This window comes from Xyrauchen texanus, chromosome 8 (genome assembly GCF_025860055.1).
Source record: "Xyrauchen texanus isolate HMW12.3.18 chromosome 8, RBS_HiC_50CHRs, whole genome shotgun sequence".
Taxonomy (NCBI): Eukaryota; Metazoa; Chordata; class Actinopteri; order Cypriniformes; family Catostomidae; genus Xyrauchen; species Xyrauchen texanus.
In genome coordinates, this window is record NC_068283.1 from 23407825 (window position 1) to 23423548 (window position 15724).

The window sequence follows — 15724 nt, forward strand, 5'->3', positions numbered from 1 at the left end:
CATGGTTTGCTCTAAAACCAAAAAATAACTGACTAAAAACACTCTTTCTTAATGGTATTTTACAATCACCCCTAACGCCAGCCCTAGTTACATTTCCTGTCATTTTATAAATGTAAATTTTTAAGTCAACAGTAGACCTACAAATTTAGTCAAATTTTCCCAATTCAAGAAATTATTCTTCATTAAAATATGACAGTGATGATACCCATTAGATTTTTTTGTCTAGTACACTTCCCAATCCTGTAAAATTAGCCTAAAACGCCTAATCAAGGCATACCCAAAGTAAATTTAAAGCTGTTCTTGAACCTTTTGGAGTACATGCATGGTTTTGGTCACATTTGAAAGGGGACACTCTGAAGTTTTTTCCCCAGCAGTCAGAATTACTGTAAGTGCTACTGATTTTGAGTAATAGAAGTCTGAACACAATGAAATAGAAGTTTGTTTTTCCACCTGAAATTTTTTTGTGCATACAGATGCCTGCAGATGACTATAACTTGTAGCTATTAGCTTGAGTACACAATGGGATCACAGCATGAAGCCTTACCTAGTCCAAGTTCAAATGTTATAACAATACCATAAAAAATGAATATTTTACACATGTTTTTCTAAGGGTACACCCAGGTGTTTTACAAAAGTGCCTTTTGGATACTCCAAAAGGACCCTTTGGTAACCTAGGACAAAAAGGCTACTACTTTTGAACGCTTCAACGTACAGTCATAATTTTGGCCTCTAATGAAAGATGACACTTAGAGCTATCATATTCCATATCCAGATCCACTATTAGTTTTGCTGACACAGAGTAACTGATGCATAAACACATTAGAGTGCCTTTTCCCTTCTTGAAACTAAATGTTGTGCATATAAAAGAGTCAAAACTAGTGCTATGGTGGACAATTTGTTTATATAAAAAATACACAACAAACTATTTACATGAATTTTTACACAAAGTATTTACAAACCATTATAAAATTGTACATGTTTCTAGCAACATGCCAGTCATTGTAGCAGTCACATTTGGGTACAAAGCACAAAGGCACATCACAGGAAGAGTACTTCACTGGTGTCTTTGCATGACACTGCCTGCACTTCAGACAACCAGCGGTGCAAGATTTGGTGATGTGCAGCGGCCTGTGATGTGCTCTTAGGTGGAGCAGGAGATACAGGTCTGGCTGTGGAGTGAGACCCCAACTCTGCCAGCTCCTCAGCAAGGGTCTCTCTGAAAGCCCTCCTCTCTTGATGAGGTGCTGTCCTGCTGCTCCACTTTATGTGGCCGCTTGCTGAGTGGGGAGAAGTATCCGGCTCCCAATCGCTATCTGATTCAGTGAGAATAAATAAATGTAATTTACAAAGCTAGACACAACTTTTCCATCTTTTCTGTATTCTATATATATATATATATATATATATATATATATATATATATATATATATATATATATATAGTTTTTCTTTTCGACTGTGTAAATATGTATTATTGTATGTATATTTACTGTAAATACTGTATACTTTGCCAATGTACTATGGAACAAATAGATGGGCCTACACCTCCCCCCATGAATTCAGCATTGTAACAAATAGATGGGCCTACCCCTCCCCCACCTCCCCGCATTGTAACAAATAGACTCTCAAACACAACATATATTCTTATTTTCAACTTATATTTATTGATTTATTTATATATGTATTTCGCATCCATTTATATATATATATAAATACATATTTACAGTAAATATACAAAACATCTATATAGCATGTCAATAGATCTGAAACAAACAATGAACCTCACACACGCACAAACAAATACAAAAAACACGCACAAACGGTTCAAACACTCACTGAGGAAACACACGACAAAGGGTAATTACAAAATGTGTTCATTATTCAAACTAAAGCTTATTTATGCGGAATATACAGTAATATATGTTATAAAACACAAGAAAACACTTACTTGTCCAGAGCCATGTCTCATCTCTCCATAAACATTTCCTCTGCCTCCGAATCATCCGTATTGTTTTCAGAAATTTCATCTCCAAACTCATCAGTTTCACAATAAATGCCTTCTTATATCACATCCTGGGGTGAAAATCCTGTTTTTCGCGTCCGTTTCACCATATTTAAATCTCCAAATGTGTAAACAGTTCCATAACAACATTTCAACTTTTACGCAGGGACGCACAAAACACTCGGTAATGGCAAGGCAACTTTGCGCATACACATTACAGAACCGTGCTCTAATTGTCCCACTAAAGCCGCATATCACTGTTTTCAGAATTTCATTGGCTATACGATGCGTCAGTCATTTCCACTCTTCGATGTAATTGGTTTGATCAGGGAACAAAGGAAAGTGGGTATGCCCTTACATTCGACACAGACTGTGGTTGGGTATTGAAGGCTTTGGACAGGACATGGAAGCTCCTATTGGGTCAAATGAGGTGTCAATCGAATGGTCAGAGTGCGTGCTTCCATTTTGATACCGGATATAGGAAATGTTTACATCTGAACTGAAGTTATTACCGATAATATGTGAAAGATTAGGTACAGCTGCCAGGTGCTTTGAAATGATGCAACAAGAGTCTGTGGATATTTATTGATGTAATAATGTGATTTGGACTAAACATTTTACTTGATTTGATCGTTTGGACATTTGACAATGAAACAACACCGCTTTTTGTCGGGAAGTTATGGATCAGTGGAATACTATGATGCTTCATAGGTGAGTTGCCTAAATTTTGTTATTGGTTGTTTATATGTTGGTGGTCTGACAAAGATATAGATTGTACCTGCTGTTGTGATTGTATCTTAAAATGGTTTATATCAATAGAAAATCAAGAAATGTAGCTTTCCAAAGATATGTGGCATGTGTACCAATGTACACACAGCAGTTTTGTTTATCGCATAATTTTATTTTGTACATTTAAGGGCCCGTCCGCGGGCTGTCTCAGTCCATAAAGTTAAGAGCCTGCTTGTACACCGTTTCAACAGGCTTCAGAACAGATCTACATGTCTTGAGTCCAGGTAGTCATACAATATGTAATATGAGGATTGTATTATATAGAAATTATTTAAAAAAAAGTTTCCTTTTGTGTTCCACAGACAAAAAATAACATCATATGGGTTTTGAATGACATTTGGGTGAGTAAATAATGACAAAATTTTCATTTTTGGGTAAATTATTCCTTTAAATGTCATGGTTCCATAAAGATTCAAAGCAGGCATTTAATTTAATTGTTCAAACATGGACAAACTTTGACAAATGGAAAGAATCGTATGTGTTTGGTTTAGTTCCCTACTTTCCTTATTAGTTTAATATTTTTGTTCCTTGTTAACGAAACTCAGGCAGGCAGTCATGTGTACAGATAGACCCCAAGTGGTGCTCTAGCACCGGCCCTCTTTCACTAGATAAGTGCTTTTTTTTTTGCAAGTAATTTCTTATTTTATGATTTTTTTTTTTGTTAAATTTGGCCCTTGGCATCAATTCTCAATTAAACATGTGCCCCACATCTGCATTTAAGTTGTAATTCTGCGAGACCACACGAGCCCCTCCCCATCTTTGTCATAGCCTCTACACAACGTCTACCTGACCAGCCTTCATTTGTGACAGCCAGGTAAGGATAATGTTTGCCCTAAACTTCGACATTGTTTGCCACTGCTGTGAAGTTAAACCACTATAAAAAAAAAAATCTCCATAGAGCCAGCAGAACTTTGGCAATAGTCCTCCATTAAGCTTAACAACAAGCAAGTACCATCATGCAGGGTCAGAAATGCCCCCAAAGTTCAATATATGAATTTCTCCAGTTTGACTTGTTTTTTTATATATTGATAACATAGTCAATCCTCTGTGGTCACCGGAGGCGCCAGTACGATAACCTGACTTTTTCCCTGATAACAGCAGAAAGAAATACTCCATCATTTTTGGTCATATAGATAAGAGTAAGACATCATTCAAAACTATAAAGAGTTTACTTTTATTTGTGTTCACTCACAATAACAGTTGTGGTTTTGTAAAATAAAGAAATCATACAGGATGCGCTTTCTGTGAACTTCTGTCTGGAGCCCATCACGAAAATGAACTGAAACTCAGCGTAAACTTGCCTCGCAGATATGAGAAATAGGTCTATACAAAGCTTGAAGTCTACTTTTAATGAACCAATTTAAATCGAAAACAAATATTCTCTGATTGTGTAATCTGTATAAAACCAATGAGAGGTACAGTATTTCCCGTTTGAGCTCATTATTGTTTTTGGAAGTAGACAAACTGTGAATTTACCTCAGAAGAAGAGCATGATCCGATACGGTAACATCCCACAAAAGCAAATTTTTGGAGCGAAAACCGGAGTCTACAAAATCTATTATGATTCATGGCCTTATTTCAGTGACGTAAAAATTACTAACCACACAATCTTGATTTTCTCAAACATGTACATCTCATGACTGGATTAGGGGTGCACCGATCCGATACCTGGATCGGTATCGTTTCCAATACTAAAGCTTTTAGACGGATCATGTATCGTTCCGACGAGCCCGATCCAAATCAGATACTGTGTGTTAGTCATGTTCGTTACTGTCAAGCTCCAACAATGACATAAAAGAACCATAAAAACACCATTAATGTAGTTTATATGACTTGTGCATTTTAATCAAAGCCACTTGAAGACGTGCGATAGCTCTGTGAATCGGCTGTGTTTAATAAGTAAATATATAAAATGCACGAGCAGCTTCAGCATGTCAGTGAATGGCGCTGCTCTGTTCACACAGGGTGTGCAATATTTGAGCACTACTCACAAACAACATCTCAGATGTAGATACTCAATGGTTCGGTTCACTTATAATATGCATTTAGAATGGCACCGGAGGTGCTATTTTACCAGAATTTGAATAAGAAGCTAATTAAATATAGTGAATTTCCCTACAAACAGGCACATGCAGGACTTCCTGGAGAGTTCAGAATGTCAAAATAAAAGCGTGAGGTTTTAAAAGTTAAAGGTGCACGATTGAGATATATTACTATTATAATATATTATTTGTTTACAAATTATAATAATATTTAAGTTGAATGGGTTCCAAAAAATAACTGTGTGAATGAAAACTGGACTTATATCTTACAACTTGAACAAAAAAAGAGATCTGAATCCTTTAAAGACCAGATACAAGCTGAAGAAGAAAAAAAACAACAGTTTATTTTCTACTGAAGACTGCTATATTATCTGGTATACTAGTTAATAATAAAGTGTTTCTTAATAAGCTACATTTATATTGAAATAATGTGTAGTTAGAGGTTTTTGTTTCTTTACTTTCTTTTATCAATAGTCCAAACAACTCTCCAAACAAGTGATCTGAGGGTTTTACTGAACCGAAGAACAACTTACATTTGTAAATACCACAATAAACCAGAAGCATAATTACATAGAATAAGTAACAAGTTATAATATCCAGCACTGTTTCAGTTGAGCACATGGTAAATCAGTCCAATCCAAGCTGTAAAACAGTGGCCGATTGGACTCTACACATCGTCCCTTCCCACCATACCTGAGATCAGAGATAATCTTATTATCGGTTTAAGAGGTTAATCAAGTTTGCTGTTTGTTAACTATAAATGAACACATTAGCTGTTATGTTGTATTTAATTAATTTAATGTTGAACAGGTTCGCTTTTTTTAATTAAATATGCTCCAAGTTGATAATTTTAATTTTCTTCAAATAATCTAATTATTAGAAAACCTAAAATATGTCACTTGTAAGTGTTTGCTTCAGCCAGTGGAAGGCATGATACAAGTGTATGTGTGCACATGATCAGGATGGTGCCACCTCTGCCTCATTTTGAGCCAGGAAAAACCCTGCTATGTAATGTGCTCAGAGTCACAGCCAGAGTGATATAGGAAACAGTGGTAGGTAGAGAAGAGAGGGGGAGGAGAAATGAGCGAGTTGAAGAAAAGGTACAGACATGGTGGTGTAAGGGGGGGAGGGCTAGACGCTCTGGGCATTGAGCCAAAAATGTCAGTGCTGCAAGACAAACAAGAGAGCCGTGAGCCCACGGGAATCCACTGGCTAGCAACGGCAGCACACAGCGGAAGAAATCTGCAGCCCCTCCGTCTGACACAATCATGCATTACAAACCCATAACTTCCGAGCCATTTAAGAAGACCAGACCTGACATGCCTGTAAACCCCTGGATATCTCGAAAATCTCCTCTAGTCAGCCAGTCACACTCAACAAACACCGCAGACAAAAGACGTGGTAAAAGAACCTTTAAGGGCTGATTTAAAGGTATTGTTACCCAAAAATGGAAATTCTGCCATTATTTACTCACTTTCATTTGTTGCAAACCTATATAACTTTCTTTCTTCAGTGGAACACAAAAGGAGATTTTAGGCAGAATGTTAGAGACTTACAACCTCAATCACCATTCACTTTTATTGTGGAAAGAAGAGCAGTGTAAACATTCCCCATAGTGTCTTCTTGTGTTCCATGAAAGAAGAAAAGACATATGGGTTTGGAACAAAATTAGGGTGAGTAAATGATGGCAGGATTTTAATGTTTGTGTGAACTAATGCTTTAATTTCCGCAGGCAAATACATTTGAAGACAGAATTTTACATACACCTTAGCCAAATAAATTTAAACTCAGTTTTTCACCTCCTGACATTTAACTGTAGAAAACATTCCCTGTCTTAGGTCAGTTAGGATCACTACTTTATGTTAATAATGTGAAATGTCAGAATAATAGTAGAGAGAATGATTTATTTCAGCTTTTATTTCTTTCATCACATTCCCAGTGGCTCAGAAGTTTACATACACTTTGTTAGTATTTGGTAGCATTGCCTTTAAATTGTTTAACTTGGTTCAAACATTTTGGGTAGCCTTCCACAAGCTTCTCACAATAAGTTGCTGGAATTGTGGCCCATTCCTCCAAACAGAACTGGTGTAACTGAGTCAGGTTTGTAGGCCTCCTTGCTCACACATACTTTTTCAGTTCTGCCCACAAATTTGTTATCAGACTGAGGTCAGGGCTTTGTGTTGGCCACTCCAAAAACTTTACTTGTTGCTTGGGGTCATTGTATATTTGGAAGACCCATTTGTGACGAGCTTTAACTTTCTAGCAGATGTCTTGAGATGTTGCTTCAATATATCATATAGGTTTCCTTCCTCATGATTCCATCTATTTTATGAAGCCCATTCCCTCCTGCAGCAAAGCACCCCACAACATGATGCTGACCATGCTTCACGGTTGGGATGGTGTTCTTGATTGATTCAGTTTGATTTTCCCATGATATCAAGCAAAGAGGCAATAAGTTTTAAGGTAGACTTTAAAATACATCCACATGTACACCTCAAATTCAGTACACCTCCTATCAGAAGATAATTGGCTAATTGTCTAAAGGCTTGACTTCATTTTCTGGAATTTTCCAAGCTGCTAAAAGGCACAGTTAACTGACCCACTGGAATTGTTATATAGTCAATTACAAGTGAAACAATCTGTCTGTAAACAAATGTTGCTAATATTAAATATGTGGAGTGGTTAAAAAATTGTGTATTTAAAGTATATAAACATCTGACTTCAACTGTATATACTGAAAAAAAAGAAAAAAAAAAGGCATTTTAAGAATTCTGGACCATATACTGTATATAGGGACCTTTTAATTCCATTGTAGAAAAGATTCCGCCAGCCTGAATGACAATGAAAAACAGTGAAAGGAGATTTTTCATATGATCAGCTTATGGCGGGCAAACAAAAATAGCTTTGGTGGATTGACTCACTGTCATAGTGGTCCCAATGACTTTCATCTTCCTGCAGTCACTAATGAAAGCACTTTCACAAAGCTCTGCTGACAATTTATTGTCCTAATAGATCACACAAATGCCTTCCATAAAGACCCCTGTCATTATACTCAAATCGCGTATGCGCAATTGCACATTTGTCTCAATAAAATGCAAAACATCTAACAGTTCAGCACACTAATGGACTTAGCATATGAGGAAACTTGTGTAACAGGGGCTAAATTGAGAGTGATCAGTTCTAAGGTTATTAGTGATGCATCAGGTGGGTGGGGGGGGGATGAGTCAACTTGAACTTTAGCAGAATTAAAACAAACCATGTAAACAGCCCATGGCTTTTAATTGAGTTTTCAGAGCAGTTTCAGGGTGGACTAGGGATGTCAAATGTACCAGATCCTTAGTATCAATGCTTCAATACAAGTCTTTTGGCAGTTTTGGGAGTACTGACTCAACTCGGTACAAGGTCAAGACAGCCTCTAACACATATGTGTTTTTAGTTTGCAACCCATTAGGGCTAGTTGATATATCGAATATTAAAGATATAATTGAGATCATTTTGCTGACGATGTAAAATTGACCAATATCGTCAATATCACAATGATTTTAATGTGCTTTCTTTTGGCCATTAAGTTTATAAAGAGCAAATCAGTAGACTAATTTCACGATCCTTCAGGGCTGCACAATTAAACAAAATAATGGAAGATATTACAATAATTTAAAGCTGCAGTGTGCAATTTCTATGCCCCAAAAAATATTTGCCCCAAACGATCTCTCCATCATCCATTGTTCAGCCAAACAGGTAACCCCACCAAAAATACATGCCATTGGTTGAGTCAATGTTGGGCTTGTCAAGTTGCTCACACAAAGCAATTCTGAAAGCATGAAAAAAATAAAACCTACAAATGGCTTTACAGTCTCTGACCACTTGGGATAGGAGGAAAAAAAATAAAAACACTGAAAAAAGGAATAATTCACCCAAAATGATCATTCTCTCATCATTTTCTCACCGTTATGCCACAGCGTCTGACTTTGTAGAAGAAGTGGAATATACCATTTGATTGTTAAGAGCACTTTTCTGCTACATTTGTACTTTTGACGCGTTGTACATTGTGCATTAAATTATTATAATATATATTTCTGTTTTTTTTTTTTTTCCAGATGACCTGAAAACTTCAAGCAGTGTTTACTTAATGTTATGTACTAATTTCTTCTCGAACAATTAACTACATTAAATCAATATAACAGTGCTGTCATGTAGCATGAATCTAAACAGGTGAAATATGGAAATCTAAAGAATAAAACATGCCTTTCTTAAAAGGTTAATGAATTCAGAGAACTGCTACAATGTCTCATTGCAGAGAGGGAATCTTGCCCTTGAAAGACCATTTTGGCCATCAATTTGACCCGTTTTCCAACAATCAAAGAAGAATGTGAAGCTGAAGATGCCGAAGACACACCTAAGCTCAAAATCTCAACCTCTCAAATCTCAAAGCAAGTGCCTGAACCTGAGAGGCTGGGTAGTACAAATTATAACACTCAAAAGTTCATTAAAGAGTTCATTACAGCTATCTATGCATAAATAAGTCTCCAGAGACTTAACCTCAATGCTGGGCACAAGCTTAGGGTATCAAGGTATTGTAGTAAAAGGGCTACTATGATATTATATACTATGATGAAGCAATCTGGTGAGGGTCAGTGGGACACAAATCCAGTTGTAACCTTCAGAGATCAACACACTGTAAAGCTATCTTTGGAAGTGACAGCTGTTGGTTAGAGTATTGTATCCAAAAAATAAAAAAAACTGTGCTATTGACAGACCATAGTGATTCAAGTGATCAATGTCAATATTATCAAAGCATTAGCTATTGCTTTAGTATTGTCATGCACAATATTGTTATCATTAATAAACAATAAAGAGACGAAAACCCAAATCACTGCTTAAAGTCTACTTAATACATAACAAGGGACCTTTTGTTCGATAAACAAAACCACTTTCCTGGGTTGCTTACATAAAGAATGTGGGATTGGCCTAATCAATCATCTAGAAAACAGAAACTCATGGAAAATAAATGTTAAGTTTGGCAGCACTGAGTGATACTAGTTTGATTCAAGTGACTATGCTGAGCTCAGATGGGGTCTTGAGCATCTTGGATTCGTTGATGAGTCCAATGTGCAAACAGTGCAATGCTCATGTATCTTTGTGCACCAAGTGCTGAAAATAGCAACACATATGCAATTTCTTCTGTAAACACCTATTTAAAAACATTTAACCTGGAAATAAGTCAAGCAGAAAACAAATAGAGTTTGGGTGCTTATCAATTGGAAGGCTGCAGCCTCGTAAGAATGGATTTCTCGGCTGCCATGTCATCAAGCATCATTGAAGGGCATCTCAATTGTAAGGACACTTGGCAGCCTCGTTTCGCAGCCTTTGTTTGACATATTTTAGATGCATCAGGTGTATCCTTCATGGCCTTCAATCACCCACAATCCTTTGCACATGTCCAAAATTATTTTTTTAAAAAGGCAGAAAATGAGCTGCGTGAACATGGGGGCTGAAATCTTTATGATGCAGCTTCCTTTTCTCTCTCTTTCAAGTTTATATTTGCATTTGCAGATGACTACATGTAGAAAAATACAAAAAAATACAAGCAGTTAAGAGAATACAACAAATTAGAAGATACAAAGCACTAAAAAGAAACAAATTATATTAATAAAAGGGCAATTATATAAATTTGAAGTCTAGGGTTCTGTTTTTTCAAGATTGAAAAGATTTCAATATAAATTCTAAGATCAGTGTGGCAAAATGTATTTTATAAAAGCTCTTAAGCATATGGGTTTTCTAAACAGTAAAATATCACATGGTTCTAAGCATATGGTTTGCCATGCACACTAACTAGACCGTGTCATTCTAGTGCTGAATGCTTATGAGGAGTCTAGCCTGCAGCCACGGAAGGACACAGCCTAACTAGGATGCAGCCTTCTGTTTGAGAAGTCAAAAGGTTTCAGACAAACTGAGAAACAAGCCAATGCTGCTTTTGACAATATTTCGATTACAGCAATAATATGAATTCCTTATAACACTGTGGTAACTATGGTATTTTGGTAAGAAAAGTAGTATTCATACTAAATTTATCAGGGAAATGAATGAATTTGTAGAGGTTGCAGTTAGCCTGCACATTCTCAGTGTTAATTCTTCTATTTAATACCATAGTTACATATACTGTATAACACTTAACATTAATCCAACAATGGAAAAGAGGAGACATCCATGATTTTAACTGCGGTCTTGTATAAATTGCCGCCGTTAAACCGATGCAGAAACTATGGTGTGCTATCACTTATGAAACTTGACCAGAGTCAACAACAATGACTTCAATCCAATAATCAACAGCTACATATTGCCAAAATATAAAGCCACATGGTGCGAATCCCTAGCCAGTAACACTGGTAGGGCTTCATAAGAACAAGCTGAAAGGGGCAATGTGACCTAAGCTTTATGGTAATCTGAGCATTAAGTGGCCTCTTTTGGTCTGACCCTTTTTCTCTCCTGGAGAACACACGGCACCTTCCAAAGGTCTGGCCCTGACAGGAGGCCCCTGACCATACAAGGGGTGCAAAAGCTCCCCCTTCCAAATTAGCAACTGAACCACATGAACAGTCATGGGGACCGGACGTTTGACATTGGTGCCGTCCTCAGACAGGAAGCGTGTTAGCATTATCCTGCATAGCTGAGCAGCTTTATCCAGTTCAGTACAAAAATGTACCACAGTAACCATTTCCATCAAAACATCACAGCCAGTACGGTTATTGTTAAGACAATAAAAATGTGAGCACTTGGCCACTACTGTCATTAATAAAGCAATTAAACATAATGACAGAAGGATTCTAAAAGCTTCTTGGACTGTCTAACTAGTAAGTTGCTGTTCACACAGAACATCGCATCTCGCTGTTTTTCAGTGTCACGAGCAGGCAGGTTCGTAGATTATTTATTTATTCAATTACAATCTCCCCCACCCAATATTTATACCATTATCAATGGAAACATAAATGCTTCACACAGCAACCCCCCCCCCCCCCAAACAATGTTCAAATTAAATCTACGCCCTTGCGCGCAGGTGTTAAAGATGCATCTCGAGAAACCTGCGTTGGTGGCCGCGCGGCTAGCTTTTTAGTACAAGAACCAGTTGGGTGTGAAGGGCCCCTTCATTGTATTGATTTTATAATTTTATAGTAGTAACGATGGAATTTTAGAGGAAACTATTAATTTAGTAAGCATTACTTAAGAGTAGTTACTCTTACCTAAAGTCAAAACCCAATAAACTCTCTAGCTGCATTTACAGTTGACAAAATAAAGACCAAACGCTTGTTATTCACTGATAATCGTTCTGTTGTTTTTGAGGAATCGGAATATTTCAGTCATTAAAAAGATTCCATGAAGCAAGAGCCTCGAGCAGACGGCACATGAACACTGTGTGACATTTCTAATCGAAATGCGCTCAAATTATAGGCACCATAGTGGTGCTTTCTCTGGCATTCATTGATCTGGATAAGAATGAGGAGGAGAAGGCTCGATATTATGACAGAACTGTGGCATGATTCCCCATACCCAATCTGATCAATATCAAGAGCCCAGGGAAACACTAGGGATGTCTCAAACCAAAGCGAGTTGCATTCCTAGACAACATTTGTTTGGTATAATAGGCACTGCAAGACGCTAGTGACGGGGCTCCTTGCAAATGCTGGACACATGCACAACATAATTCCAGTGCAAATTCTCAAACTCTAGCGTGGAACCAGAACAATACAATAGGCATAATGAGAGACATTGTCAGGCACTTTTCACATCCAAGCTGCTTGTTTCACTCTTAAATTCGCCTGAAACCTGTGAAGAACAGACAGTTATCATGCATGTGTTTAAAAAAATTAAAAAGGGGGGCAATGTTGCTGTTTGAGGGAGTAAATATTTGCACGCAAGCTATTTCAAGCAGCCACCAAAACTATTTTAAGGACTGATAAAACAGAAAAGACTGCCGCATGCAAAATAAACGTGCTGTTTTTGGGCAACCATTTAAACAGTCCACATTAAGTGTTAGTGATTCCTTCTCATATGGTGTCACCGCTCAATGTCACTGACTATCAGAAACAAACTAGCACAAAAGAGAATCCTAAAATGACGCATTGATGATACATAAAAATGATCAAAACCCCGCCCACATAAATATTTTTAAGCGTTTTAAATAATTGCGCGTCTTACCTTTATTTCGCACACGGGGCAATTGCGGTCTGCTGTTCAAATCTGATGCACGCGCTGCGTGGTGAAGGAGGATGTCGATACCCGTACTGACACTGCTCAGATATTCCTCCTTCAGTCGCAGTCACTCACTCTTGCAGTGAGCTGCAGTGGCTTTCCAGTTTCCTCTCAATATGCACGACAGTGGAATTTATCCAGAGGGAGGAAACGTCTCTTAAAAAATGTCAGTGCAAACAGTGAAAAGGACTTTGAATGACGATTTGCTCATCAGCTAGAAAGCTCGAGGTTGATGTGCTGTAACATTTCGGCGATTTTTCGGAGCAGCTGCACACGCGCGCACTCACATCGGCAGTTTCAGCTTTTTCTGAATGACGTTTTTACTGAAGAAAGGCGATGTTTGGATGTATAAAGTGCGTAAAGGGAATATTTCAGCATGCCTTTAGTTCGCTAAAACGCATGTAAAAGTGTTCACACGCGCAAATGTCCAGATGCTTAGCGAGTAAGTAAATTCCAAAGCATCCATTAAAAATGATACTGCACTGACGTGAAGCGTTCACTGGGCTTTCGTTTGCAGCGCTCCAGCAGCCATTTTGTTGAAACTGACATCAGCGGCTCAGTGGAGTAAAACAGGAAGTGCCCCCGTACCCCAGCGACATGTCACGTGGCTTCCACTAACAAACAATCCAACCTCTCTGTTAAAATATTGCTCCGCCTTTGTGGTTACTATGACAACGTGTGCCGAGGAACTACTACCCTCCCCCAACAACAAGCACAGTCGCTTACTGACGCACACCAATGTGCAGATAGCCACTCCTCACGTGCTCTCGTCTAATTATGCCAGATTAAGCTTTGTCAGCAATGCTTTAGAACGTAAAACTTAAAACGTCGTTTTAGAGAGTTCTGCATGCATGTAGAAAAGCTCGTGCAATCATTTGGCCGCGCCTCAAATGTGTTGTTGCGTTATGGACATCCTTGCACCAGCAGGGGGCACACTTTCAACAAACCACTGGAAACCATGTGTTAAAGGAACTGTTCACCCAAAAATTACAATTCTCTCATCATTTGGACATGAATGTCTTAGCTCTGTATGTCCATACAATGCAAGCACATAAAGGAAGCTTAAAAAGACTCCAGTGGTTAAATCCATGTCTTCTGAAGCGATCCAATCAGTTTTGGGTGAGAACAAACCAAAATATATTTCACTGTATGTCTGGCCATTGCCGTCTCAAGGCACGATCATGATTTCAATCTTGATTACTGTTCCTAGTGCTTGACACATGCGCAGAGGTCTAGATAGCGCTAATAAGTGTAACGTGCCTAGAGACTGCAATGGCAAGATGACAGTGAAAAAGGAGTTTTTTTCTAGCCCTGCATGCAGCTATCAATAACGTAAGCACATTTTTAAAGTATATGCTCCCTAACTCGCACTAGTCACTCATTGTCATTTTTAACTGAAAATGTTGACTATATTGAGATAACATCAAATATACTATGTATCAGGGACTAACTTGACTGAAAAAAAATAAACCATGATGGAAATTTTACAACTTGATCCTTTCAGATACTTGTGCAACCTCTGTAAGGGATGTCTAAAGCTGGTTTTTGCATGTTATTAGAAAAAAAAAAATCGGACAATACTAGTACTAAGGTTAACAAGCACAAAACGCCAAAAGTGCATTTGTCATTAAATTTGTATCTTCAAGGAAGTACCTGGGCACTGCAAGAGAACTGAAAATTGTGATGTGTAGTAAAAATGGCATATGATCTTTTTTTATATATTTTATGGCCATTTTTAAACATATTAATGTGAAACTTTGTAATAATGTGTTTATACTATTCATTAAATGTATTTAATTGATGGCGACAAAGAACTCCAGGCGTGTGCCGTTTTTAAACCACAGATCCTTTTTTTGGTAAAGCTTTTGCTAAAGATCTACCCAAACATTGATTGCACTAACCTCACAATGTTGTGCTTTAGTGTGATGTAAGGTGCCTACAGCATAGTTTATTTCACTTTCCTGTTTGTATTTTATTTAATTGTTTTGTGATTTTTAATTTTTTTTTTACAATCAGAAGGTAATTTGAAACAGGTTGTTTGTTGTTGGTCAGATCTGTTCTTTTTTTATTTATTATCACAAATTATTTACTTCATATTTCGAAGTTCTACATAATTAATTTAAAAGTTTTGCGATATATTCAAGCTCAATTAAAAAAATACAAGTGTTGTCAGTGTGTCATAAGTGGGGTGGGGGTATGGGTCAACCTAAATCTCACTTAGGACGCCAACAGTGTCTGGGCTGGCCCTGGAACTATTCCTTTAATTACATGACACTTATCAGTTGAAAATTAAATCCTGTATGCACAGACAATTATTCCTTACAATTCCAGTGTATTCATCTCTCACTGACAGATCATTTTAAAGAAGTGAATCACATAGATGTGCTGCTTTATTCTCTAATTGTTGTTTTTTCTGTTTTAATCCTTATATTTATAATTATTTATATTAAATACACTGCTAGAATACCCTCTGGATTAAGATGCGTCTTGACATGATATTCCATGCATGCCTCACTGACACAGCTCCATATAAAGTTGACGGCCAGAAGGAACTATCCACACTGTTGTTTGACTGCACATTTGCATGCAGCATGCACATTTTGCTGCTTCTCTAACAAATAGAGCACACATCCAAACCAAAACA

General features: G+C 37.4%; 1 protein-coding gene across 3 annotated transcripts in view; it reads right to left on the reverse strand.

The window, feature by feature from the left end:
• Nucleotides 1-13548, reverse strand: part of tnrc6c1 (trinucleotide repeat containing adaptor 6C1) — an 89146-nt gene extending 75598 nt beyond the window's left edge. For all 3 annotated transcript variants that reach the window (XM_052131487.1, XM_052131486.1, XM_052131485.1), the window contains exon 1: nucleotides 13027-13548. The gene's annotated coding sequence lies outside the window, so the exon portion shown is untranslated. The remainder of the gene's footprint in view (nucleotides 1-13026) is intronic.
• Nucleotides 13549-15724: the final 2176 nt, after the last annotated feature.